The following is a 27,772-nucleotide window of genomic DNA, read 5'->3' as shown; positions in this document are numbered from 1 at the left end:
AGTTTGTGGCCAGCACTGGGCCGTCATCCAAACACAGATGAAAAAGAACAGAATTTCTCCCACCTGTCACTTACAGCAGGTACAGCTATTGCTGTCTTGTAGCCTCCTCCTTTACAGCTATTGTAACAACTCATTTTGTATCAGCTTAAAATTCAGGATTGACCTCACTGTTTCATTTCTTCCTTGTTTTGTGGGAGCCAACACTGGAGGGTGAATTTTCTTTCCAGGAATTACAAACAAGGAGCGTGAGTAACTTACAAGTTTGGACAGCTAGCATAATCCAGGTATGCTTCAAGGAAAGAAACCCAGCTTAATACAGGCATCCTATTGGAACCTGAAGATGCTAACTGAACAAGAAAATACAACTCTCAGGAACATCTTTTTAACATTGTTCTGCTGCTTTTGAGAGAAGGAAGAACACTGTCACCGCTGATTACAAGAGACCTGAACAAACCACTGCAGTCTCTTTGCCAGTGAGCTACTGCACATCAGAATGAAATCCCTATTGCAATGCATTGTCCTTGCTCCTGATACTACAGCAAGACAAAAACCAATTTAAGCAGCCCTAGTGGCTCAGTCACTGGTGTTCAATCTGCACCAAACCAAAGAAGTCATCTTTATTTTTTAAAATATATTCTCCTGCATATGGTTGGGTTGACACTCTGCTGTTGTAATGCCACAGCTGAGCCCTGTTAATTTTTCTCCAAGCCCAGCAGGGAAGGCATGTCTGCTGATGCTGAAATGGTCCCTTCCCATTGAGCTTCGCCTGTCACAATACAGCCAATATAATGGCTATGTCACAAATGTGATTCTGCTTTCTCCCTCTCCAACACCACATTTCCTGCAGCACTGAAATGCTGCTTTGTGGCAACGTTCTTCCCTGGCTGTTGGCAGAAACTACAATGTTGTGCATACACTTTAGTAGTCAGATTTGGTTAGGGGATAGAAAACTTGGTTTTCTGTAGAGAAAACATGACAACCTCTTCCTACCAGTACCTCTGCCTGTCAAGCCACGATATGTTCATCAGACTGGATGAGAGGGTTAAATGCTGCAGTCAGCACAAACAGGAGTTCTGATATGAAGGCAAATGCACCTTGGTATTCAAACATTATCCCATTTCTCTACATCTACCATCTTAGAAGGCAGTAGGAGCTCAAAGAATAGCCACATACTATTTTCTGCAAGGTCAAAGGAATGCACAATATACAGTTTATGTTTCACGACTCTTCATGACTATGGTCTGTAAAGATGCAGAAAACGAGAACTTTCATTGTAAGATCTGCTGTTCACAACTTCAAATTTCGTGCTGTGACCACCAATTTTGGGCTGCAGTGGCTGTTTTAGAGAGTTTAAATCCATTCCACAGCCAAACTGCTTAGCACTGGGTTGTTTTCTAGTTATTTTAAACAACTAATCAAAATAAATTGAACATGTACCCTTCTGGAACAAGGCCTCTCACCTTCTCTTTCTCTCCTCTTTCCCCCCACCCCTTGTCACACATTGGCTTCTGCCAAACAATTCAGCACTGACACTACAGCTCATCACGTGATACCAACTGCTTCAAGCATCTTGCAATACTTATTACTATCTACACATCCATAAGTCATTCTGCCCAGAAACGTATGTGAATACTAACGTGAGCTATTTCTTTATGCATTAAAGATTTAGAGCTCTCTCAGATCCTTGGAAGAAGCTTTTCCCCCCAAACACTGAAAAATCATTCCTTTTATGTGGGTGCATCTCATCTGCATTTCACGTAGATTAGGAAGCATGACACAAGGAAAACCTGCCATATCCTCATATTCTCCCGTTCCTCCTGCTTATGCTCCTGCGGCCACGCCAGTCTGTCGTGATTAAGCAATGCATTTTAGATGTCAAAGAACAAGGCACTTACAGGGGGTGTCCTCACCCATGTTAGAATGGAAAGTAACAAATGTAAGAGGTTGCTTATTCTTAATGCTGATCTCCTCCAGAGCTAAAATGATATGTCAGTAGCAGGTGGCAAGTTTGAAGACCCCACTCCCCTCCTTTTTTTTTTTTTTTAAATAAATATAACAAAGGGCACACAGATTTGACCTAATGAGTCAACCATCAAAAGTTAAACTGATTTAAATAATTAGACTTAGAATGTCAGGCACCACTGCAAATAATTGCTCCTAATGCTTTTAGGATTAGATTGCTAATGAAAAGGCGCAAAAAGGAGGCCACTTGCAGTTGTGGAAATAAGTCAATTTTCTTTCCATATGTCATTTTCCTTATGTAGATTTGCTGTGAAATCCTAAGGAGTCATTTACTGCTTTCTCTCCAGAGCCGCTGTAGTATATACAATAGTTCTGAGTAATAAAAAATAGTAGTAAGTCATCTTGAAATATTAGTTGTTTATACACTGTATTTATCAAGCACAGCAAACATCTGCTCATAGTTCTGACATTTTCCAATGAAAGTGACTATTGCATATTGTTTTCCCCTTAATTTCTGGAAAAACATGGGAGCTATTCAAATATAAACAGCATTCCGCAACAAATTTAAACCAGTTTCAGTCAAAGGACAGTTCATTAACAGAATGTAATTCTGATGCTCTTAACAACTAGTTTCTGGCTGTTGTCTCAGATTTATTCTAACAGCTAAGTAATATTCTGAGTGATTTTGGTAACCGTCTGCTAGAACACTTGGTTCCATCTATAATTCTTTAATTCTGTGTAAAGGTGTATATACCCCCGCCCCACTCGCAGATTCTAACGCCAAGTTACCCGTCTCTGGAAGTGCCCCGGCCACCCGAGTTCTGAAAGGCTGCGGATTTCGCAGCAGAAAGTTTCGAGTGCCCAGACCCGCTGGATACATACGCGTTCCCCGGGCGGCGGCGGGGCCGGGCGCGGTGTCCGGCGGCCGCGGAGCCCCCGGGAGGAGCGCGGCTGGCGGCCCCGATAACGGGGGGCGCGCCGAGAGCCGCCCGCCGCCGCCGTGCCCACTTCCACCTGGGACCCGGCCAAGCAGAAGTCAATAATTGACTTCCCCGCCGGCTCTCGCCCCGTACCAAAGGGGCCGGGCGCGGGCTGGGCGCTGCGGGCACTGCGGGGCTCCCCGGGCCGCGCACCGCGCAGGGGGCCGGCACGCAGCCTCCCCCGCCCCCACTCCCCCCGCCGGCTTTGCTTTGCTTTTAAATGCAATCAGAAAAACACAAAAAGCCCGGCTCCCCCCGCCGCCGAGCTGGCACCGGCACCGGCGCGCCGGGAGATGCAGAGCCCGGTCCGGCTCCGCGGCGCCGTGCCCCCGGGACCGGGCAGCGGCGGGCAGCGACCCACCCTCCCGGGTCCCTCAATCGCGATGTCGAGGGCCTCGGCAACAATATTGCCAGCCTGGACGTACAATTTCTTTTTTTTTTTTTAAACCGGGTGGACAGCGCTGCGCTGGCTGGCGCGGCCGGGGAGCGCGCATTTCCTGCGGGGCACAAAGCCGGCGAGCAGGGTCCGGGGAGCCCCCGGCCGCGGGAGGGTGCGCGATCCTGCTCCGTCCATTGCGTCCGAGATGGGGCCGTAACAAAAGCCAAAGACCCGCAGCGACGGGCAGAGAGAGCGGAGCCGGCGGGTCCTTCCCTCCGCGATCCCGAGCGGCCGAGGGGGGCGGCGGGGAAGGGGGGAGCCAGGGCAAAAGTTCACCGCGGTCCCGGTAGGGCAGGGGGTGCTCGGTGGGGCTGGGGCCGGCGCTGGGGTTGGGGGATGCCGGCCTGGCTCGTCGCCTCGCAGCCCGGCGGATGGACCACGGCGTGGGGGGAAGGAGGCGATGCAAGTCCCGGGAGCCCCTTTCCTGCCCTCTCCTCCACAATGCGGCCAGATCCCCGGCACAAACACGCCCCCCCGACACCCCGGGGCTCCGCTCCCTCCTTTCGGGGAAAAAATAAAATCAAACAAAATACAATACGGCTCACTTGCAGGGACGAGTGAGGATGGGGAGCGGGCGGCTGCTCCGGGGCTGCCTGCGCGCCCCGCGGTCAGCCCCACGCCGGCCGGCCCCGGCGGGCAGCAGCTGCGGCCCCCCGCCCCGACCCCACCGCCGCCGAGGAAGGGGCAGCGCACACCCGTGCGCGCACACACACACACACACACAAATGGCACGGGAGGAGGGGGAAAGTTTCCAGCCGCTTCAACCAAATAACCGACGTTTGCAAGCCCCACGCAGGCACGGTGGCCAGCACACCGATGCACGCCCCGGCCCCCAGAGCAACGGGGCAGCGCGCCCGGAGAGCGAGGGGAGGGGGCACCGAGAGAGGGGGGCAAAAGGAGAGAAACCATCTCGGGTTTTTTCAATGGAAGTACCGCCGGTGCCGGGCACGGCTGATGCAGGGCAGGGAACAAGGGGACACCCCCGCCACCCCGGCGACTCTCCCGAGCGGACCCGTGCAGATGGGCAAATCACCGGGGCTGCAAATAAAGAGCGGGGGAGCGGGGCTGGGCTGCTCCGTGGAGCCCGGCAGCGCCCGGCCGCCCCGCGGGACCCGCGCCCCCGCCCGCGCCCCGCGCCGCGTTACCTTCTTATTGCATCTGGAGCAGCAGCTTTTCTTCCCCTTCTCCTCTCCTCCTCTCCCTCTCCTGTCCTCTCGGTTTATACCAGCCTGTTCCTCATCTCACAGCCTTCCTCCCAGCGCCATCTTGCAAGCTTGTGACGTTGGGAGCCGCTCACCCCTGACCCACATTTGAATAGAAGCCAAAATGAAAAAAAGAAGAGGAGAGAGCGAGGGAGAGAGGAGAGAAAGAGGAGGAAGAAGAAGAAGAAAGAGCGGAACAAGGAGAGACAGGGAAAGCAGCAGCTAAGCAAGTGCTGTGCCAGTGTGGAACAGCATCGGCTCCGCTCCCTTGCCAGCTAGTTTAGTAATAAGCAATTTCCTGCTTTTGCAATAAATGTTGCCGCGGCGGGGCTGGGAAAGGGACGGGGAGCTGAGTAATTCCCACCGAGGGGCCAGGGCTTCCCCCACCCCGAGCCGCCCCCCCTTCCCTACCACCCACACCCCGAAACCCAGCCGGGAGCCCGACCACTGCCTCCCGGCAACCCAAATACTGCTGCTCCCTCCCAGGTTTTGAGCAATGAAAAAGGCATTTATTAAGATTATTTCTCCCATCACTGATGAGCTCTCAAGTGTGTGTTAAGAGAAATTATATAGATTATAGCTTGTACATGTATTGGAATTTGAAATTAGTTTTATACACTAATTTAGGGAACATCATGTATAGCACTATTTGCATATTATCTTTTTGCCACTTGTGTCTATGTGTTAAGGTCTGTCACTGCATTTTGCATCATTCAGGGCACACGTACACACATGGCCTTTGCACCCATAGAATCTGAAGTTTTGCTTTGTGCCTTTCTTTTTTAGTTATTTACCTATTGGAAATATATCGGGGGGAGGGAAGTTATGTGTGTTTTCCGTCCCTGGTCCTGCAAGATTTCCATGCATGTTTAACTTAAAGCACATCAATAATCACACTGAGTAAGAAGGGCTACTCAGATGCTTACACTTAAGTGTGTGCCCAGCCTGCAAACTCAACCGATTACTTTGTAAAATGTTAAATGAACTGATACCATCTTAATCTGACTGACCATTGTCGCAAAGTACAACTGTGCAGAAATCTGAATTATCCCTTTGTAGCACTCTCTCCCTTCCGTAGCTAATAAATCCATAATAACAGGAGCAATGCACATAAACATTTTTATTGTAATTGTGCACAGGAGTACTTCCACTATCCCATGTAGGAATCACTGTATTAGATCCAAGTATGAGATGATATTTCCTTTCCTTCTGTGCCCTCACAGGCGCCCATAACCAAAATTCTCTGTAGCCTGAGCAAGGCGATTCATTAGTGAAGCTAAGCCTGCGTTTAACACATGTCTAATAATTCCCTAATAGCCACAATGCCAGTGACTCGCTCAGCCACTTCCTGTGCAGATCCCTGCAGTCTGCATGCGCTTCAGCTGGATCCCAGCTGCAGCCTAAGCTCTCCATCCGTGATAATAAAGATATTTTCTAGTTGCTCATCCAGAGTTCAAAGTTTTTGCAGGACATGGTTTCTTCAGCCTTACCAAAGTGGCTTGAGGAGCAAATAAAGATAAGGCAAATCACAACAGCCATATCAGAAGGGTCTGGACTGGTGGTTTGTTCACAGTACACCCAATAAAGAGCAGAACACTTTAACAGTGGTGAGAACAGCAAACCTGACTGTCAGCACAAGACCCAGCGAAGTAGATAAGGATCAATTCAAGACTCTTCCCCCCCAAGGAAAGTTAATTTAAGAGTGGTGGTGCCTCTGTGAGCTGTATTTTAAAGCTAAGTGGCCTTGCAAATAGCCAGGGAGGTGTAGGTAGCCATTTGTTTCACGCTGTGCCAGAGGAATTGGCAGGCAAATACGCTGAAGTCCTTACACTATCTAAACAGGGGCAAAATGCATCATAGATGTTTTTTCAGGCAAGTTGAGACATTTGGGTTTAGAAAGACCCACTTTTGTGAATCTTTGTGTGGCATCTCAAGACCTCAACAATGCCACCATCTGCCCTCATCTTCCTTCCTTCCGCTGAAGATTTCCACCCCAGCACAATCTGTGTGCCCCTGCCAGTTCACAAGCCAACATCTTTGTTCAAACCCGCTTTCATCAGACATTTGAACAAAGGTGCCAGGTTTTTCACAGGAATGGCTTGAGGCACAAGCATTTCAGCCTGTCTGCCAACTTTGCTAGGCAGGTGTTAACTTTTGAGAGTGAAGAGGGGAAAGAAGGTTGGGAAGACAGACAGAAACATCCTAAAATGTGACCACAAAGTTTAGTCTAAAAAGCTTTATTTGTATTTGAATCTTCTCTAGGTTTGGAAATGATTGGTTTTGCAGCATCCCTTGGGAAAGGGAGAGATGAACACATTTACAGTAGAGAGGAGACAAAAAAAAAAAAGGATAGAAATTAGGTGTCTGGCACCTAAAAATGATATGGTGTGATACAGCACTGGATTCAGCTTCATGCATACGTGATAATTATATGCTTGAAAAAGAACTAATGAGAAAGTTAGACCTGGCACTGTCACTAGAACCATGGACATCTGTGGAGAATCTGATGAGCCAAGTTGAAGTATGGCCACACCTACCTGGAAAACATCTACAGGCACGCAAGGCAGATACCATGATACCTGTAATGTCTCCAAGCAACCACAGCCGGGGAACTTGCCATCCAAACAGAGGGTACACCCTCAAGTTCTGAGAAATCACACCCACTGTGGGCACATCTGGCACTGGTGGAACGTGCCCGTGTGTGTGAAAAGCAAACGTGTTGCTCAGGTGCAGAGAGAAGCATGCTCAGGTGAAAGGCTTGATTAGAAGGGTAATGGTAACACTCTGCTTGCAGACACTGTGGCACAATGGGCATGTTCTGAAGGATGGTTTGGGCTCATGAATACTTCAAAGAAAGAGGCTTGTCATATTTCCAGACAGACACTTATTAACTTCATTTTCTAGTTTTGTTTGACTGTGGGTTTTTTAGCACTTTTGCTGAAAAGAGCATGGAGATGATGGCAGCAGTGAATGGTGCTGGGTGCTCTGCAGAATCAGTTGAAAGCTTCAACTTCCTCCTTGGTGTGTTGATCAGTACATTGAATGCAACACATCCAAGGCAGCTATGACAAACAGAGTTTTGTCCTAACAGTGTACAAAGAATTTAGAAAAGAATCCAAAGAACAAGCAGATTTCACACCATCCTTGTACCCTTAGTACCCTTTTGACAAACAGCTCTGTAATGCTGCTTTCAGGCAGACAAGTTTAATTAATTGTATTCCCCCCAAAATAAGTTATTGTTTGCAAAATACTTAGATTCAAGTCAGTGACTGAAGCCCAGAGAAATTTCAGGGCTTCTGTTTCATTTCAGTTTTCAACAAACTGATGGGTTCAGAAGCAGTTCCAGCCATTTGTAGCAGTTTAGCAGCAAGTTTATACTCATCCTAGAAGCAAGAAGAGGACGTGGATAGAATTATTATAGTGGCAAGTGAGTTCTGTGGGTGAGGAGGGAAGTAATCTGAGCAAAGAAAATGCCATTGCAGAAAGTAAACACAATAACGACCAAAGGGTGGCCATGTGCCCTTACGGCTCTTCAGTGCCACCTGCCTTCAGTCCCAGCGCTGGTGGATGGCCAGTGCCATCTAGCAGGCAAAACAGTTGTTTACAGTAGCGAACCGATGGGTAAAGCTGGGCAGAAAAGCTGACATGAAAAGCGAGAAACTGCAGTTCAAGGAATGAAGCAAAATATACAGGGCAGAGAACGCCAGTTTAGAGCTTGTGTCTGAAAGCAAGGTTAAAGTGAGGGGTAACCAGCCTGTTCATCAAGAATAAATACTGATTTAGCTCTAAAAATAAATTGAAACCAAGTTTCTTAGCAGAGGTTTGCACTCATTGTCTCTGCAGTTGGGTAGTCCTGACAGCGCCAGGAAAAACGCTGAGGGCCAGAACATCAGTCTGAAACTGAAAAAGCATCGTGTGAGGTATTGCAGTGACCCAGGAAACTGTGCTTGAATGGCACCAGAACAGCTGGTGATAGCTCAGGAAATGAAAAAGTTATTTCACTGTCCCCTCCATAGAAACACCCCTCTACAGTCAGACGTGTCTGGAAGGTCTCTTCTGACAGACTCAGAAATGGCCATGGAGGAGATTCCAATTTTATGCTAAGATGGGTTTGGAAAATCTTTTCTCTCTTAGCTGCAAATGTGTTGTGCATGAATATACATCCTCAGAAAAGCTCCTTCATCATTCGGTGGATTAGTTGGTTCCCCCACTGCTGCTTCTGGTCTTTTGACCGCAGTTGGCGGATGATGCACGGAACATTACTTTTTGACCTTTGTGTTATGATACCCTAATTTCTTGTGTCTGTTCCTGGATTTACTAATTCAAAACTTGATAGAACACAAATTCGACAAGTTATTTTTCCACATCTGAGAAGGAAAAGAAAATAATTTTGGAAATTCTTTTGTAATGAAGGAAAACCAGAAACAGTAAATGTAACCTGAATCCTTGGTATTAAAAATTGCCACAAAGGTCCCCCATTCTGAGCTAGTTGAATGCTGTGGCTGGTCACAGGTTCCCTGAGCTCTGCACTGTTTTGTCTTGTTAGGGTTCTGCTAAAAATCATGAGTTTAGAACCCAATTTAAAAAAAAACCCAAAACAAACACAACAGAAGGTAGCAGTTTCAAAAATTAGGTTAGTGGTTTAGTGCTTGTACAAGGTACTATTCTGCCTCTGTTGTTTTCTTTCTGATAGAAAATTTTCATTTCCTTGGAAGAGAAGAAACTTGCACTATTTTTGTTGCTAGAAGCTGAAGCATTTTGCGAGACATTCTGGCATAGGCAGGGCTGAGGCAAGGGGTTTTGCAGCTCTAATCAGATAAAAACACTGCTTCCATTGTAACAAGATCTTTGATTTCTGTTGGCCTGCGAATTTCATTGCAAATATGTTCACTCTGTACCTATCTGCAAAACATCTGTATTTAACTATGTCTACCCTATTAGTTGATATAGTCTGTGCAATGGCATCACTGCTCTGGACTGTGAGAAAGTAATAAGAGTAAGGGAAACAAGTGATGAACAAACCACTGCCGGTGTGTGTTCTGAAGAATGAGAGATTTGCTGAAAATAACGCTCAAATAGATGTCAAAGGAAATTAAAACAAAAATGAAGCATTTCTTCAGGCATGTAAATAAACAGGGAACAAGAAAAGAACTGGTGCTACCATGTAGTGTGAAGAAGGAAAAGATATTTTGTACCCAAAATCTAAAGGAAGCTTTTCCGTAGCTTTTAAGAGGAGCAGTGGGGTTGAAGAAGGGAGCAAAACCAGCATGAGTAGCTGGAATGAGGGGAAGAAAATGGAAGTTATCACAATAAAGGTGAAAACCAATCTAAAAGGGCTTAACTTTTTCAAGTGAGGGAGACCTGTAATTTTCATCCCAGAACTCCAAAGGAAGTACTACCAGACAGACAGCAACCATTTGAAATAAATTTTTGAGTTGGAGGTTATTCTTGCATGATTTGAATATAGGAGATATAATATGAACTAGTAGATATAATACTTTTATTTTAAAAATTATCAGACAGTTGTGCAAGAAACCACTGAGCTCATTGATTTTGAGACCATCCCAGACTTTCAGAAGAATTTTGAAGGAAAATATATTTAACATATTTAGTGTATTTTTTAAAAGACAGCAAGAGAAGATAAACAGGATAAAATGCAACCACAATGCTGATTTTGCCAAGTGTCCTGGACTATATCTTTGCAGAGATAACTGATTGTCTAAGCAAGGGGAAATGTAGTAGATCTAATCTATATGGATTTTAGTCAAGCATTTGATATGATGCCACATGGGAAGTTATTCATTAAGATGGAGAAGATGGGGATTAGTACAAGAGCAGCAAAATGCGTAAGGAATTGTCTGAAGGAGAGATACCAATAGATTGCTATTGGGATGGAGATTTCTAGTGATTCAAGACTGGACTTGTTTAATATTCACTCTAATGATCAATTGTCGTTTAAGCCGGAGAATGGTAAAGAAATGTCCTGATGAGAGAGTCAAGAGGCACCATCATTAGCAACATCAGAGAATTGTGGCTGGTGAGCTGGAAGACAGGGAAAGCAATGGAAATGGGATGCAATTCCGTACAATAGCAAACATGTATTTGGGAAGCACTTCACCATTAACAGTGGAAAATTAAGCATCTTCTTCAAGCTTATCCAGGGTTTCTTCTGCAGGCACTGAAAAGAGGAAGATTCCCTGAGAATGGAGATGTATCCTGCCTCTTTTGGGTTCTTGATTTAGGATAAGAGGAACTGTTGTGTGGATATGTCAGGCTCTCTATTAACTATACACAACTCTATGCAGAATGATGAAGAAAAGTAGATTGTTTTTAAGGGAAAAAACTGACTACCACATTTTTTTTAAAAGCAATATTTTTCGTTTGTCTACGTGTAAGTACATATATGTGTGTGTACACACATCCATTCATAAAATACATATTTAAGTGAAGTTTTGCTTCTATTTTTCATTGGACAGCATAGAAACACAGAGCTATATTTTGTATTTTCTTTAATAACCCACAGAGACAGCCAGTATTTGTTGATATACTGCATTTCTGAGTATTTCTGGTGATGACATTCAAGTTATAGATAACCTAAAAATCTCTTCTAATCCTCACATTAGGTAAAAATAAAAGAGAAAACCCCCACCAAATTCAGCTGTACATAAAATCTTTTGGCTTTCTTAATGTGTGTGTGTACTTAGAGAGGCAGTGCATATAGTATGCATAAGTAATTAATGTTGCAAGCTGGAAGAATGAATTATTGTCAGATGGAGGTAAAGCACGCAATATGGTCAAGTAAGCAGTTCCAATAATAGCTGTGCTTATAGAAGCAAAATGTAATAGAGGACAAACTCTACAGGTTGCCAGATTGGTGTCAGTGTGGAGCTTTGTTGCCAGTTGGTGACCAGGGGACAGCAGAAGGATTGGTTTTAGCTGAATGCTTTTAAGCTTTCATGTTACCACACGTAATGAGATTGCTTCTCAAGCAGTGGCACTTAAGCAAAGGGCATACGTAATTTTAGCTTGATTTAGTTGGTGAAGGTCTAACTAAAAGCCACCTTTTCCTCCCTCCCTAGCTTGGCATTTTCTCAGTGAGTGAGAACATGTTCTAGGTGAACGTCAGCCATGCCCTGTTGTTGCTGGTGCAGCTGGATCAGGCTGACAAGTGCCTCTGAACCTAGGAACTTAGCTGAAAAGAATTGAAGCATAGTACAGCAAGGCTGTGCAAACTCCCCAAAAGCTGGCACTGCCCAGGGTAAAGTACAAACCCAGGGAGCACTCTGGTTTTGGACAGGTCACAGCAGTGCTTTTAATTAATGTGTTAGAGAAGATAATCACTAGAGCTACAAAAAGGCTCTTTTCCATCCAAAGTGGACACCAGAATACTGGGTATGCTGTAGACCAGCTGGCAGCTTCCCTTTAAAGCCAACAGCCATGCAAATACCACATTTTATGCTGTACAAGAGAAAGAAACTACAGGGCCCTTGAATATGTGCACACAGACCTAGGTGTGTATTAGCTGAGTATCAGTGGCCTCAGAGTCGGTGTCACACGCAGAGGCACATACAGAACACACAGGGCACAGTCCTCAGAAATTTTGCTCCCTCCCCTGCCCACCTCTTCACAAACAGGCAGAGTTCAATTCCAGACTGCCCAGCACACAAAGCAGATAAAGACTGGCATGGAAGAGCCCATGGGCAGCTTGGCAGCCTCAGTAGTTACTGGTATCAAAGGTCACTGAATGCTAAAAAATAAATATGTTACAGTGCCAGCAGGGCACTGGTGACCCAAGATAAAAGTTCCTCTACCACCAGAGATACATTTTCTTGTTTGGTACTTATGTGGATTGTATTTATTGTGATTTTTCAAGTGTTCCTTAAAATGTACAGGGGTGAAACATGTTTTGTTTAATTCTGGCTTCAGAGGCCAGACCCTCTCACTCTAGTATGCACTGTGCTGTTTTCATGGAAAGTGGCTTTTGGGTACACCTGGGCTGCAGAGCAAAGAAATTCAGTGGGTTCTGATATTTCCCATTCTTTTTAATTTTCAAAAGTGTTGTTGGATGTTTCTGTCCTAAAAGCACTTTTCTATTTGAGCCTGACTTCACTGATGCTGGTGTAAGCCTGAAATTACTGCGCTGGAGCCACTGGAATAGCATGGGTGAAAGGGAGACATACTCCAGCCCAGTGCCTGACATTGTTAAACAAGGTTATAAACACCATTGGTCAGTTCATATTCATCTTCTGTGATTAGTGCCAGCGGCAATGGAAAGCCTGGCCAGTCATTTCCTACCATGTAATTCAAGGTGACTATAGTTCAGGGGACAAAGAACATGAGATTGGGGTTTTTTCAGGGACAGACAGAGGACTGGTTATGAATGTTTGGGGCGCTTTAGTTTCATTGTTTTCTGTATCAGCACCGAGGGCTGAGTGACACTTTCTTGCAGATCTCTAGTACCAGTTCAGGGGTTGTACATGGGAATAGGAACTCTCTGCTGCTCCCTCTTTTTAGTACTTGCATTGGTTTTTTTTCCTTTCTGTTTCTCTTCAGGCACAAATCTCCAGCAGCATTCTTGTTTTAGCTTAAGGACAATGCAAGTAAAAAAGCAACATACTAAAAACCCAGATAAAGGAGGAATTCCTGGTGCTTTTCTACTGCCCCTGGGCCAGCGTGTCATTTACAGCAGCTTTTAGCCTGCTCTAACCAGTGATGGGTAACAGGATGGTGCAGGGACAGGCAACTGCAGATATCATTGACTGGGAACACAAAAGACATCACAGTGGCCACCCAGTACCACCCATATGGTGTTCTCAGGCTAAGGGCATCCCTAGCAGGACTCTGGGCTGAATCAAAGCAAAATATTTTCAACTTTTGCTTAACTTACGGTGACAAATTCAATGTCCTAAACCTTAATAGTGGCCCTACTCCTTGGTACAATATTTGCCAGGTAATAGCCTACTTATTCAAAATGTTCACTGAAGATCAAACTTGACATAAAGAGTAAAACAATAGACATCATCAACACTATTTGCTGAAAAATATCTTTAGCTTGTCAGTAAAAATGTAGCATTTTTCAGTGGCTTTACAAACACTGGAGAAGGATACAGAGCAAGAAATGTTACACCCGTAATTGTACAAATAGAGAAACAAAAGGGTAAATATTTGTTCCAAGTGCTCAGACAAACAAGGGCCAAAGGAAAGTTCTGGAGTGATGAAGGACCAGAATTATGTGGTTGTGAAACAGATGAACAACAGCACTGCCCTTTGCATCCTGCACAGCAGATACGCTGCACTGGCTCTCCCAGAGGCTCCTGAAGGAAATCACTGCACCTTCATGCAGACCAAGTACTCGCTCGCTCTTAGGGGCTGACCGAGGGGACAGCTGGATACACAGCAGGAAAGAGACTGGAGTGGGCAGCTGGGCACTTCTGCAAACTCTCCCTGTTCTCCTGGGACCTTTAATAGCACATCAAAAAAGACGGGCTTTGCTCTGAGATTTGGGAACTTGCAGAGACTCGGAGAAACAACCTGACATGCCTTGGGCTGCAGGATTCCACATCGGAAACTGGTTAGAGCACAAGCATTTCTGCATCCCACTCCTCTGCTTAGATGAGCAACCCACGCCTCTATAAATCATCCAGGAGGCACTCGAGTTACTCCAGCTTTGTGTGTGTGCAGTAAATCACAGAGCTGTGCTGAGGGGAGACCCATCTGCCTGCTGACTGCCAGGCATTGAGCAGGGCTGATGCTGCTGGATGTGACTGAGTTGCCACCATGCCCTTATTGCTGGTTTTGAACAGGGCATTGAGTCTCTGGTACAAAACAGGGTTGCTTTTTTCCTTGTCTATTCTTAAACATGCATTCCAGCTATCATTCGATCTGTTATGAAACACTCAGGATAAGATCACTGAGGAACCTGTGGCAAGACAACCCTGACAATTTCTGGATGCTGCAGATCTTTTGGCACTTATCTCTTTGATTACAGTCCTGAATATGCAACAGAAACTACATTTTCCCACTCCTTTATAGTTACTACACTTTCCTTGGTGGGTGTTCTCAGCCCCCGAAACTCCTGTCTCCTTCATTACCAAACATTCTGAATTGCTGCTGACTGCTCTGTTCTTTATCCTCTCTGTCTTTTTTGATCCCCTTGGCTCTCTATGGGGCAGACAGGTGGCTTCAGTAAGGAGTAAGGCCCTGTTTCTGATAGTAATGCTGCTTGTGCAAATCAAGTGAAACATTTCACAAGAAATTGATCTCACTAAGTATCTTCCTCTTGCATTGGAACAGAGAATATTGGTTTTGTTCTCTATAACCACAAATGCTTTGAGACTTGCCTAATTGGGATGCTGTATCTCCTCTTCTGCTGGGATTTCAGCAATGGAAATCACCAGAGGCAATCTTGACCTGAGGCAGGCATGTTGTTTTCTCTCCTCTTTGGAAATTACTTTGTCCAAAAGGGCCAAGATTTTTTGGCTTTCAGAAAGGGAGAGTGTGAGAAGTGAGAGAGGTCGTAGTGACAGCATGAGGAATTTGCTTGTTTTGTTAGTGTGATTGCATGGCTGGATTTTTATTAGTTGCAATGTCCTGCCTGGCTCTGCACAGAACGAAGTATGGGTAGTATGGGGCAAAAATGCTTCCAGGGGCACCGGAAAGCCATTTTTATGGTCATCTTATAATTATAATAAACACAGTTCATCTATTACTTTTATTTTTCTGCTAAAAAAGCAAGAATTAAATAAAATATTGGAGCAAGAAATTTTATTTTTTAAGGCAAGCCAATAAACTATTAAAAATGTGTGTATGTATATTGATGATGCTGCTCTTCCTGCTTTAAACAACTGGCTACATTTTGTTCTTAATTATGAAGTAAAGGGTTTGTATGCATATGTCTACATTGGAGACCCCCAAGTGATTCTGAGATGAGGGTGAACTGAGGTTTTTTCTGCCAGTTGGATTGAAATTACTTACCACTTGAATAGCATCTGCAACAGCGTAAGGCACGGAAGCAATTTTTCTTTTGTAAGAAGATGAAAAAGAAATAAAAAAGGAGTCAAAGAGTAAGCAGGCTGAATGGGCCATTAGCACCAAACTCTAAAGATGTAGAAGTCAAATAGGATAGAAAAGCCCCATAAATTTTTACAACTCCTCAGAGAAAAACACTGTGATTATTAAAACATGAAACCTTGCTTTTCTAAAATGCTTAAAAGATTAATATAGAAATGTCATACTGTGGCTGCTGGAGGGATTATCCTTAATGGGAATGTTAGAAGTTATTTTAATGTAAAGCAAACATAGCCACCAAAGAAAGATCAAAAGTGGAGCAAATTCAAGACTCTTAGTTTCAGGAAAATTAAGTTTGTCAAGAAACTATTTCTACTCTGTTAATTAGAATGAGTAAATTCTCCATAAATACTGTATATATATGACATAGAAAGTGATGACCTCATCTAATTAGTCATTACCTAATCCAATCACCAGCAAAAGAGCAAGGCTTAGGTCTCTTTTATGAAAAATTTTGTTCCCTTTTTGGCTTGAGAAAAAGTATATTTTTGCTAGTGCACATTTTTGTGAGGTCATGTGCATATGCCCAAATAGCTTTGATGATAATCCACCATCCTTAGGCCGGGGAAGGTCGGTCACATGGCACAGTGGCAAATGCTCCTGGAGCTTGTGGTCTTTTCCATGCAAGAGCAAATTCAGTGACTTTTTGTTTTCTTTTCAATCTAACATTGTTGCTTTTTTTTTTTAATTTTTTTTTTTTTTTTAGTGTAAACTGACCACAGAGCTTCACACTGCTTTGGTCTCTATGTAAGCCTTTGAAGTCCAAATAAAAACTTCAGTGTTTCTAATTTAGAGCTCAAAATGTAATATTTTCTCTGTCTATCCTAGTTTGGGCAGTGCTGCCATCAAACACCTGATTCCGTTAGACCCCAGTTAGCAGCCAGACTATCAATTCCAGGAGCAGTAATTGCTTTACAAATTGTACCACCATCAACTTGTTTTTTCCGCCAACGTGAGGCACAAAACCACACTACAGCATGCAGCAGTGCTCACACATTGCTGTCCTTGTTCCCCTGTAAAAGGGTTGGACTTGCAGAACACAGTTTCTTTTAAGAGTTATTTCTAAAAAGATCCATCATGCCAGTACTCAGCCCCAGCCTGCTGGCTTTGCTAAAAACTTTCCCAGAAAGTAAGAAAGTACTAAATCCTTCTATGCAGTGTGGAAATTCACTTGTTCAGGTGTTTAATGTCATATATGACAGCAAGATTTTCCTGGGTAATGAGAGTATTTTTTTCTAAAGAATTGCCAATATTTATGGGGAGATTTTGTTCAAACCTGCTGTCTCTTTCCTTTGTCCTAGACACAGAAATAAATATCACAGAAATTAATGTTATTTTTTTTACTTGCTTGCAGCCCTGCAAGCAGCCAGCCCTTACTTTGCTGTTCAGACAAGGTACCATCACCATGTGCTGGTGACCCATTACCAGTCACCAGAAATTTTGCTTCAAGCTGAAATCCGTTTTTTAAGAGCTCTGCAAGTGCCAAAGAGACCTGACAGGAGGTTCTGTAGTGCCTGAGGTATGCCAAGGACTCAGCACATGGGAGGAAGATCTTAGTTGAAATACAAGAATTTAGTTAATTGTCAGGATTTACTAAACTCCAGGCAGTTTTTGTTGGAAGATTCTAAAAGGTGTCCCAGAATATCAACTGTAGACCTGTTGAAAGAGGAGTCAGAATTTACAGAACCAAATACTTCATTTATAACAGAAGAAAAATTTACATTAGTTATGCACCAGAATTGTACCTGGCAACTCCCCTTAGCATTATTTTTACCTTTTTTGCCATTCTTTTTAAAATACGAGAGTGTAGCTGGTATCTAGCAGCTTTTTTCTAGATAGTTCCAGGAAATGTGCTGTTAAGATAAAACGAAAAAAACATCATTTCCTGATGTACACTCACTTTAAGATACTAAATCCATTGCTTTTATCCTCACCGGTTTGGTGCCACAATGACAAAAGCAATACATCTATTTTTTTGTCGCTGTTGTTGTTACAAGCTATGGGTTACAAAGCACATCATACAAATGAAGTGGCTATGACAAAACACTCAAGCTGTATATTTAGCAAGTGTGCACCATCCTAAAACACAGGGCTGTAATTCTTGCTTCCCTGGTGTCCCTTTAATTTGCAGCCATATAGAATAGCAGAAGAAAAACAATTAACATGTTCTACTCCCTCATTAAAATATGATTACTGGATGATGATATCAAATGCAGGGTAAGAGCCATTGCACAGAAGCTCAGGATTCACAGCCTTGTCCTGCAGAGCTTGTGCTCATTCTTACACATCAGTGCTCAACCCCAAATGCACAGTTACAGTAGCAGGTTGGACAGAGAACTTGATTTACAGGGTTGTAGGATCCTACCTGTTAACATCTTCCTTCCCCAATTGCATTCACTGTTCAGTAGTCATTAACTTCCTGCATCTTCTCATCACCACACTGTGTTTCCACAAGAACTAATTTTCATGACTGACTTGCTAGCTGGGGACTGGGCTGAGAGAGCTGAATAAAGAAATTTTCTAGTTACAAGGTGCCAAATGCAGAGTGACAATGCAGGGATCCTGTACTGCTCCACTAATGAGCTGCAGGCCTGACAGGGCGCATGTGGAGGGGACAGGACAGGGCTGTGGTTTGTTCAGACAGAATCATAATTCTGTTCAAGTCAATTCTACCTGGGGAGCTCTATGAGCAGCAGTCACAGAGCCTGTGTTCCACTCATCTTACCTGCTTAATCCTTGTCCAACCTGCTGACGCTGCCAGAAACACAAGGTGCCATCTGTCCGTGTATTTTTTTGTGTGTGTGTGAACATGAACTTGGTGGGTTTCATGTCATTTCATACAGCAACTCAAAATCTGTGGAATGAAAACTTCCAGTTACTTCCAAACTGAACATTTCAATGTTTGTGTACAAATGCCCTGTACCATGGTACCTATGCTTTGCATTCCAGTGTCTGATGCCTGTTTCTGCAGACCTGGGTGTGCAGATGCCACTTAATATCAAAAGGAGGGCTACACTGTTTCTATTTAGTATCCAGAAACTCAGGAACATGGATACAGAAGCAAAATAAGGTGTTGAACAGGATGGGGTTTCTGCTGCACCAGAGCTGAGTTTAGCAGCGAGGAGGCTCGGAAAGCTATTTTTCACATATAAATAGCAGTACAAGACAATGGCAGAGTTTTTAAAATGCTCTTTTCACAACTCCTTGAAAATGTAACCCAAAGAGAAGTAGTTGTATGGCACAGGTGATGCAGTGCTGAAGAAACAGTGAATCCCTTGCTGCACAGACTCCTGAGCAGAATCCCAGATTCCATAAGGATGGCCAGACAGAGCACATTTGGCTTTGCAGCAGTTTCCAGACTCTCAGTGACCCTGATTCATCCTTTCATGGCACCACTGGTGCTGTCATGCAATGTAGGTTAGCAGGTCTCACTAAAGTCAATGGAGACAAGCTGGTGGGGAGTGGTGCAACCATTTGGGAAATCAGGAACAGCATATACTGAAAAGTATCTTAATCTGGGAGTTGCCTAAAGCCATTGAGGTTTTGCAGCACTTTCCATGTAGGGTACTACAGTTTCTAGTGTGGAAAAATAAGGGACTGACTCCTCCCTGCATGTAAGTGACTTGTGTTTCTGTTTACACCTTCACACAGAGCGATCAGAGTTACCAATTCAGGTGACTGAAACCTTGAATTTATTCTTTTTATACCCCTTACAGCCAAAGGAAGGGTTTAAAAAGAATAATAAAGAACTGAGTCCTGAAATTCCCAGTTTAGTTTGTGAATTGTGCAGATCTTGGCCACACATATCCTCTGTGTATGGTAGCTTTGCACTTGGAAAAATTACTTCTCCATAAAAGAGCTTCACTCTGCAAGTATGTGTTGGTGTGAAAGGGAGAGGGATGCAGCAGGACACCATTTTGGGGTTGATCTGACAATGGCAACAAAATGGGAGTCTTTTGGAGAGTGCTCTATCAACCCATCAGATAGATATTCACTAGGAACCAGACTGGACCTGAAGGAATATTTTAAAGAACTGAAGTTACATGAAATTTCCCAGCAATTGTGTGTACCCCAAATACCACCTGCTGGAACAGGACCTCATGGAATTGTCATTGCTGCTTTACAAACACACATGGCTGTGCTCTGGCTGCTTGACATGCAAAAATGTGGCACAGGGGTGTACTGTAAGTGTGGGAAGAGGATTTATTCCACCAGCAGGTTCCTGCAGGATTTGTGCACAGCACACAGTTAGTGTCTGGTGATCAGAGCATTCACTAGCAGAGTGCATGCAGCGAGAACGAAACGCATCTTACAGCCATCCCTTTATATTAAAGCTGTAACACACTGTGTTTGGATGCAAGCCCAGGCATGGTTCTGTGTAAGATCTTGTTTACCCTTTTATCGTGAGCGTTCCTGCAAACTGCTTCTTTCTCACTTATGACTCGTTTTCAGTTTTACATGGGGATGGTGAGGCAGGTTTCTGAAAACACAGTGGTGAATCAGTGACCTCGCTGTGTGCTGTAATTGCCAGCAACCCTGTGGAGAATACAAACACAATTTACCAAACGAAGTGAGATATAAGAGAGGAACCTGCAGGTAGATATATGGCAAGGGAATTGGCAAGCTGTAAAATAGAGACTTGGGGAAAGTCATGAAAAGGGACAAATTCCTCATTTTCTTTCTCACATCTTTTCATCAAGGAGCAGAGTGGCATGGTAAGGATGCAGGATAGCATGAGGGCCTGAAAAATGATGGCAGGAGCTTCCAGGCTGCTGCCAGGCCCAAATGCAGAATGCCCTGCCAGGGCAGCAGTGCAACAGTGCAGCACAGCAGTGCAGCACAGCAGTAGCACAGCTACAGCACAGCAGCACAGCCCAGTGTTAGCACAGCATATCTCAGCACAGCTCAGCACAGCTCAGTGTTAGCACAGCACAACACAACTCAGCTCAGCGTTAGCACAGCTCAACATTAGTGCAGCACAGCTCGGCATGAGCACAGCTCAGCATTAGTGCAGCACAGCTCAGTGTTAGCACAGCACAGCTCAGCTCAGCTCAGCATTAGCGCAGCACAGCTCAGCGTGAGCGCAGCGTGAGCACAGCACGGCACAGCACGGCACAGCACAGCGTCTCCTGACATCTTGTGGCTTGGCCGCAGAGCACAGCCATCCCTTCCCCCACATCCCCAGGCACGGGTGTCAGCTGGAGCTGACCTTGGCATTAACTGCAGCCGCTGGAGATCCTTATATATCCCTGCATTCCTCTCACAAATGCAGGGCCACTGCTTTTCCCTCCTGGGCAAGAATGAATGGGGTCGGGTGAGTCTGTGCATTCCCAAGCACTTGTGCATGAGGTTTACCCAGATTTACACTGAAGAGGCACCTAAATTGACATCAAATACAGAAGAAGTCTACCTAAACCGGATCCCAGATTGTGCATCTATCATCCTCTCTTTAACTGGTGAAACAAAACCCAGATCTAAACATCTGGTATGATCTCCCCCAGCCCCACCAGCTCACTGATGCTCAGATCAGGGACAGCTGATCAGAATTGCTCATTTCTTTTGGTTGCAATGGCCTGGCTTCAGTGCCAGTCATGCATGGTCTCTAGAGGGAAGGATAGGAATTTTAAGTGTTTAATAAGGTGTATTTATTTTTAGACACTGATTTCATTTTTTAAAAAGTGTGGCTATTCAGAATGTTAAATTTATACACATACAGAAATCCACACAATGCAACCCTCACCTCTGTAATCTAAAATTATTGCTGGTTCCTGAAATATTAATGGTAAAGTCTTTTGTCTCCTCTAAGGAGCTGAGACTGACTCTGGTATTTGCCAGAGTTACTCTGTTTCAGAACTGGAAAAATGATGAATACACTGAATGGTGTAAGCAGAGAAATCAAGTAACTTTCCCTGTGTTGTTCACAATGAATCTCCCCTGGGTTACTCATTGCACCAGGCTCTTGCTCTGGGCTTAATTTGCAGTGGGAGGGCGTAGAACAGCCGGAGCTGGGGCTGGAGCTTTTGAACACCATGGTTTGGGCTGGTGAGAGCTCAGGCTGGAGTTGTAGAGGTGCTGAGTGATGAGGAAGGAGGAGGAAATGAGTTTCTCAGCTATTTTTTGCAAGTGTATTTCGCACATTATATTCCACAGATTGGCAAAATATGGTGCTGAGGAAAAGACACACAGCCAGTATTGACCATTTATTCTCTGGCAGCCCTGTGTGGAGGAGTTACTTCCACACCCTGCTCCCTCCCCTCGTTTAGGAAGCATGGTTCAAAGGGGAAAGGAAATGGCATGGAAAAGGGGAAGAGAAGGCTAATGCTGATGTGGAGCCCTGAGGGGAAACCCGTGGCAAGCATTAGGACTAGAGAAAGATCATCAGCCCTTTCCAAGAGGCTTAGCAGGAAATACATGGAGAAAATCTTACAGTCAATTAATAAGAATTCATCCCCATTCCCATGCTCCTCCCATTCTTTTACAGTTTGGAACTTAACCTGTGAGGAGACCATAGTGCAGAGATGGCAGCAGAAGGAGACAGAGCAGCGTGGCTGGGAAGCACTTTGAGAAGCTGAAATTTCCTTTTCCTTCATGTCTTTGGGATTCCCAGCAGATCTGCATCATAGGGAGGTAGGCACACTGCTTTGGATAGCACTGCACCCTCCATTTCACCATTTGGATGCTCACATCTCCAGCAAGGGCTGTTATGGGAAAGTAGAGGAGTTAAAAATGCTTCAGCTGGCTGGTTTGAGTTTGAAAAAGTATGGAATGTAGGAAGTGGCACTAACACATCAGAGGTTTCTCCCAGTCCACACTGGTTTTCAGTGTACTTAAAGCTTATAATTTAAGAAACATCCAAAGGGCTAAACTTTCGCACACTTCATGCAATGTCTTTGAATGTGTCACAGTCAGAAAATAGAAATGAAGCTCATGGGCAGATGCTGTGTTCTGTGAGGAAACTTGTACTACGGTTTCATTAGATAAACTGCCCCTGACTTCGTGTTGCCCACATGACAATTGTGGTTACTGCAGCAGTGACAGCAGGACAGACAGACCATGTCCAGTTCAGCTCTATCAGTTCCTTTGTAAAAGGCTGCTGCAAGTAGACAATTGGCTATTTGTGGCTTGTGGCTCCTCTCTCAAGAGAAGTTATAAACTGAAAGTGATACCAAGTGTTCTATGAGGGGGAAACAATGCACAAAAATGGGAGGAATTACAAATATTTTTTAAAACCTACTAAAAATATGCAATTATATAAAAATGCATGTGTATTCATAGACCCACGTGCAGAGCCACACATATGTGAAAGCATGTTTCACTGAAATTTCAAAAGAAATTATATTTTTGAAAGTATATATTCAATATTCTGTTGCCACAAACCAAAGTCATCTGTTTATCTTGACAGCTAAAGAGGGTGAAAGCAGCTGCAATTTGAGCTTCTCTGCCCTGGCCAGCTGGTAGCTTAAAGCCAGCAAACAGGAAGGGGGAGGTGAATTATCCCCACTGGTTGGTCTTAGAAGTGGTCACTGTACAGGATAGCTTTGGAATTCTGAGGTTTATAATTCTCCTAGGAACTTCTGGGCTAATACTGTTTTATATTTTCTTAAGGCCAAGTGGTGTCTGGAAGCTCAGCATCAGGCAACCTCCTGCACCACATGCTGGCTCAGGGCCACCTGTACAGAAACAAATGCATCTCTTACTCTTTCCATACTTGCCATTTGTTTCTCTCAGTTGTCTTTGAATCACTGTAACTGTCAAGATGCTGTAAGTGGTATTCACTTAGAAACATGGGATCATTGTTCAAAACTAGAAATATCAAGCAGGTCAGGTTCAACTCCTCAGAGTGTCTTTAGAGGATGCCCTACCCTTCATGTGTATATAGGAGAGAGATATGTTACCTTGCTTCGGCAGCTGCCTGTGCAGACCTGGCACAATGGCATGGACAAGGGGCTCATTTGAATGGGCAACAAGAAAAGAAGGAGGAGGGGGATGTGATTTATATCCATCTCATTATTTTCAGTGACAAAAATGCTGCACACAGGCTGGTTGCAGCTGGATTTGTTGGGTGAGCCCAAAGCCCGGTGTGTGCGCAGCTCCTGGATTACCCTGTGTGGTACTTGGGGGTGGGAGCCCTCACATCAGTGCACTTTAATGGCAACACACAGCCTGTTTGTCACTGCTCTCAATTGGCTCTAGTGATTTCTTTATTCATCCTTTTTCTGCACACAGGTTTTATGATTTCCAAACCACAATGTAAAAGCTGTTCAGCTCTTAACCAGCCATGTGGAAAAGCAATGTTGAATATATAAGCATGCAGCGTGTCTGGAAGCATAGCCATATTTTTCTCTGAAGAATTTGTTTAGGTTACATAAAAGAAATAGACAGGAACTCTTGGGTTTTCATTTGGTGGTTCTCCCTCTGTTCTGCTTGGCTTCTCAGCTTTCAATAGATCCCAAGGTCAGGCTGTTATTTGTTGCTAGGCCAAAGTGGCAACCTCCCACCCTAACAATGCTGCTATCTTCATATCATCTGAGCTATGGGGGCCACATTGTGATGCTTTGGCAGTGTTGCTAGGGAGGTTGCTAGGTTAGACTGATGTCACTATGTGGGTTATAAATTGCCTTTACCCTGCTGGCCCTAACTTGGCCCCTAACACAATGATCTAGTAGATGGCATCGAAGTGTTCAGAAGAGACATTGGAGCAGCATCTTCGGATCCTGAACTTGGCAGCAAACACATGTTGTAGCCATTCAGCAAAGGAACCCACTTGTAATCTAGAGAAGAAAATAAACAGTTGTATGAAATGCATTCCTTCGTGTCCAGGAATTAACAAAACTGATGAAAACCACCCGGTTTCTACCCATGCACATGTGCTAAACCCAGACTTTCCCTTCATGCAGACTGTGTGCCCTCTACATGCCCCACTGTTGAGAAGAGGAAGAAAGTTTTATGATGACAAAAGTGAGAGCTGAGGAAGGGACGTAGGTGAACTGAGAATTTTCCAGCTTTGAGTACTGTGTGTCACAATCACAACTCTACTGAAATGTGCCACCAACACCTTTATTACCACAAAAGTGCCATTTCACATAGTCAGGTTATTTACGCGTTTCTAGTTTGTGACCTCAAGGGACATTTTAATCTTGCTTGTTACAAAAAATAACAACAGCCGAAGAATCATTTTAATTGATTTTTCAAGGTATTTTTCAACAAACATATCAAATTTTTAAATTCTGTGTTCTGCAGAATATAGGTGTGAGTGTGCGCATGTGTGCTCATGTATGCATTCCATTTCTTTTGAAAAGGAATAAATAAAATTAGATAAACACGCATGCCCTTCAGAGCTGTTCTGGTTTAATAAGTAAATACATCATTAGACAGGCTTTTCTTTATGCATGATATCTTGATATGCAAGGCTTTAGCTGCACACCTCTCATTAGCCTTAATGAAATTTATGTGGCTAAATCCCCATGCATTGTGTTGAACATACACCTTAGTATATTTGTAATTAATTTTTAAAGACTGCAGACCAGAACACAGCTCCTGCAGTGCCGTGTGAATCCATAGGGTGTATACATATTTATAAATGTTTTAAAAATGCATATTATATTTCACCCACAGAGCATAACATCTCTGCTGGCTGGAAACATGTATTAAAGAAGGTAACAAAAATCCAGAGGAAATGTCTTTGAAAAATAGTTAATACACATGGGCTACAGCTGCCTTTTAAAGATTAATTTCTTGGCCATTTGCAATGTGGTTTTTATTATCAAAAGCCAATGGACCATATTACGGAAAATCTTGCTTTGTAAATTCCTTTTGCGCTTCTTGGGCCTGGTTCTGTTGCACAGAACTTGGTCCTTTCCTTGGCAGACTGACACCATGGTTCACTCAGAACAGGGCCTGGGGTGTCCCAGGTTAGTGCATGTCCTGCTTGGTGTCACTGGAGGAAGCAGCACTCCTTGTGCGTGCACTGGAACAGTTAAAGGGAGGGGAAAGATGGAGATCTGAGTCTTTGTTTAAAATGTGGTTTGCAAGGCTGAAAACATAACTTTGCAGAGTCATACACATGGGTGAAGATATTTGCATGCATTAAATATGTGGAAGAGTTTAGAGTGCTGGAATCATACTTTTAAAAATGTGGTCTTATTGAAGCTGCACTAGTTCTGACTGGATTATTATAATTTCTTTCAGTTGTTGATTTCCTATAGCATTTGAAAATTAACTAAAGACTGTCAAAACCACTTAGTGCTTATTCTCTATCTTCTTTTGCCTTCTCCTGGCCTTCCCCTTTTTTTCTCTGAAGACTCCCAGAGTTCAGCACAGTGCCATGTACTCCCACTTTTCAGGGGAATGTAAAAGCAGAATGGGCAGAATGTAAAAGCACAACATCTCTGTGTACGCAGCAGAGCCTGGCCTGTCTCTGCTTCAGACTGTAAGCAGCAACATTTCCAATGTGCAAAGAATTCAGGCTCTGTGCGCTTCTGCAGATCCAAAACCAGACCTTCTCAGGCTCCTCTTAGACCTGTAAAAAACAAGGGTGGGAGTGGAGGGGGAGAATGAAGCCAGCAACTGTTAAATCCCACCAAGTAATAGCCCAGGGAAGAGAAAAGAAACTGCAGGCTCCGAGCTGTATTAAGGACGATAAATTGCTCTTACTCCTTAGCAAGCCATGAGAGGATGGACAGTCTGCTGGGGTGAGTCTCAGGCATGGGCAAGTGCCTTTCCCAGAGCAGAGGCCTGTCCTCTGTGACCTTGGGCAAATCATTTAACCTCTCTCCATATCACTGTTCTGTATCTGAAATTAAAATAAATGGCAGTAATGCACCAGAAAGGCTAAATGTGCTGGTGATAATGAGGGGTTCAAAGGAGGATGAAGGTGAGATAAATACTTTGGACAGATAAAAAAAAATCCTTCCTCAACTACTGTGAAACCTTCAAACTCAGCTTCTTGGTATGACAGACAGGATGTATCCTTCAATAAACAGGATGGCTTTCATTTTATCATTGCAGTGTAAGGAGATGAGGTTTTTCTAGGGCATTTTTATTCTTATTCCTCTGGTAGCAGTCAGGGATGTTTCCATATTTGCAGCACTGGTGTGCAGGGCACTCCAAGGTGACTTATTTCAGTGGAGGATTCCCTCGCTGACTGGACCCATTCATGTAGGTCTTTGTCATACAGCATCTGCATTAACATTAAAATATTCATTTCTTGGAAAGTGTTAAAATCCAATATGTAAATGTTGATTTTTTTTTTTTTTAATGTGCTCCTGGGGCTTTTTCATCTCTGCCAGAATTAAGTGCAAAGGGAATTTTTACAGCCGACTTGTAAATTCCTGACAAGAGGAGTTTATAATAGAAGTGTTGACATAACCTTAACTACAGTGACAACTGAAGCTGGTTTGTTAGGGAAACAGCAAATAATTTTCTTGCAGGAAGGCAGGAGTTGGGCATAGAAGGTGAGGCAGCTAAATTTTTTTCCCCTGAGAATCCCTGGAGGCTATTGTGTGAGACAGCACGTGAAATGAAGCTGAAGCAAATCGCATAGCAGGCAGAAGAAACACTCTGGAATTTGCTCATTTTCATGAAGGAGAAGGTGCAGTTATCCTCTTATAATTTTTTTTACAAGCTGTGTTTCTCCCCTCAGAGGTAATTGTGAAGGTCTTACAGCAAGTCAGTGCTTGCTTTTAGGCTTACAGCTCTCACTTCTTTCTTTCCCCCTGAACACCTAAGGCTGTCAGGAATGAACTCTGGTGCCTCAACTCTGTGCCTTCAACAGGAGCAGGACCCAGCCCTTTGTTTGCAATCCATCTGTCTCTTACGAGCAATAATTTTTTTAAAGTCACTAAATCTTATTTCCTTGACTCACCTGCAAGAATTCAAAACCTGAGAACTTAACCACCCAACAATAGATGGACAAGCCTTTGTGCAGCCAGGCTGAGCCACAATAAACATTACTGTCACTTAAATGAGAATCAAACCTTTTGATAGAAAGAGGTAATATTAACTTAAACCTGAAGCCAAAGGAGCATAAGTAGAGTTGATTCTTAGTGCCTTTATTTCCCCAAAGTCAGCTGAGGTTTGTTTTATACCCGTCACTTCCTTTTTTCCTGTGGACAAGGGGAAGA

General features: G+C 44.0%; 1 protein-coding gene and 1 long non-coding RNA gene across 7 annotated transcripts in view; one reads left to right on the top strand and one right to left on the bottom strand.

The window, feature by feature from the left end:
- The window catches only part of HIC2 (HIC ZBTB transcriptional repressor 2), a 79,083-nt gene extending 74,224 nt beyond the window's left edge, over nucleotides 1-4,859 (bottom strand). For 2 of the 3 annotated variants that reach the window (XM_085075852.1, XM_085075851.1), the window contains exon 1: nucleotides 4,527-4,858. The gene's annotated coding sequence lies outside the window, so the exon portion shown is untranslated. Of the gene's footprint in view, nucleotides 1-4,526 lie in introns of all 3 variants that reach the window. The other variant, XM_085075857.1, reaches the window with a different exon arrangement.
- LOC146430307 (uncharacterized) overlaps nucleotides 1-27,772 on the top strand; it is a 209,964-nt gene that overhangs the window by 165,471 nt on the left and 16,721 nt on the right. For all 4 annotated transcript variants that reach the window (XR_014855329.1, XR_014855328.1, XR_014855331.1 and 1 more), the window contains one exon: nucleotides 22,132-22,277. This is a non-coding gene — a long non-coding RNA (uncharacterized LOC146430307). The remainder of the gene's footprint in view (nucleotides 1-22,131; nucleotides 22,278-27,772) is intronic.

This window comes from Lichenostomus cassidix, chromosome 15 (genome assembly GCF_008360975.1).
Source record: "Lichenostomus cassidix isolate B80296 chromosome 15, HeHo_3.0, whole genome shotgun sequence".
In the NCBI taxonomy this organism is placed as follows: domain Eukaryota; kingdom Metazoa; phylum Chordata; class Aves; order Passeriformes; family Meliphagidae; genus Lichenostomus; species Lichenostomus cassidix.
This window is presented reverse-complemented; position numbering and strand designations above follow the sequence as displayed.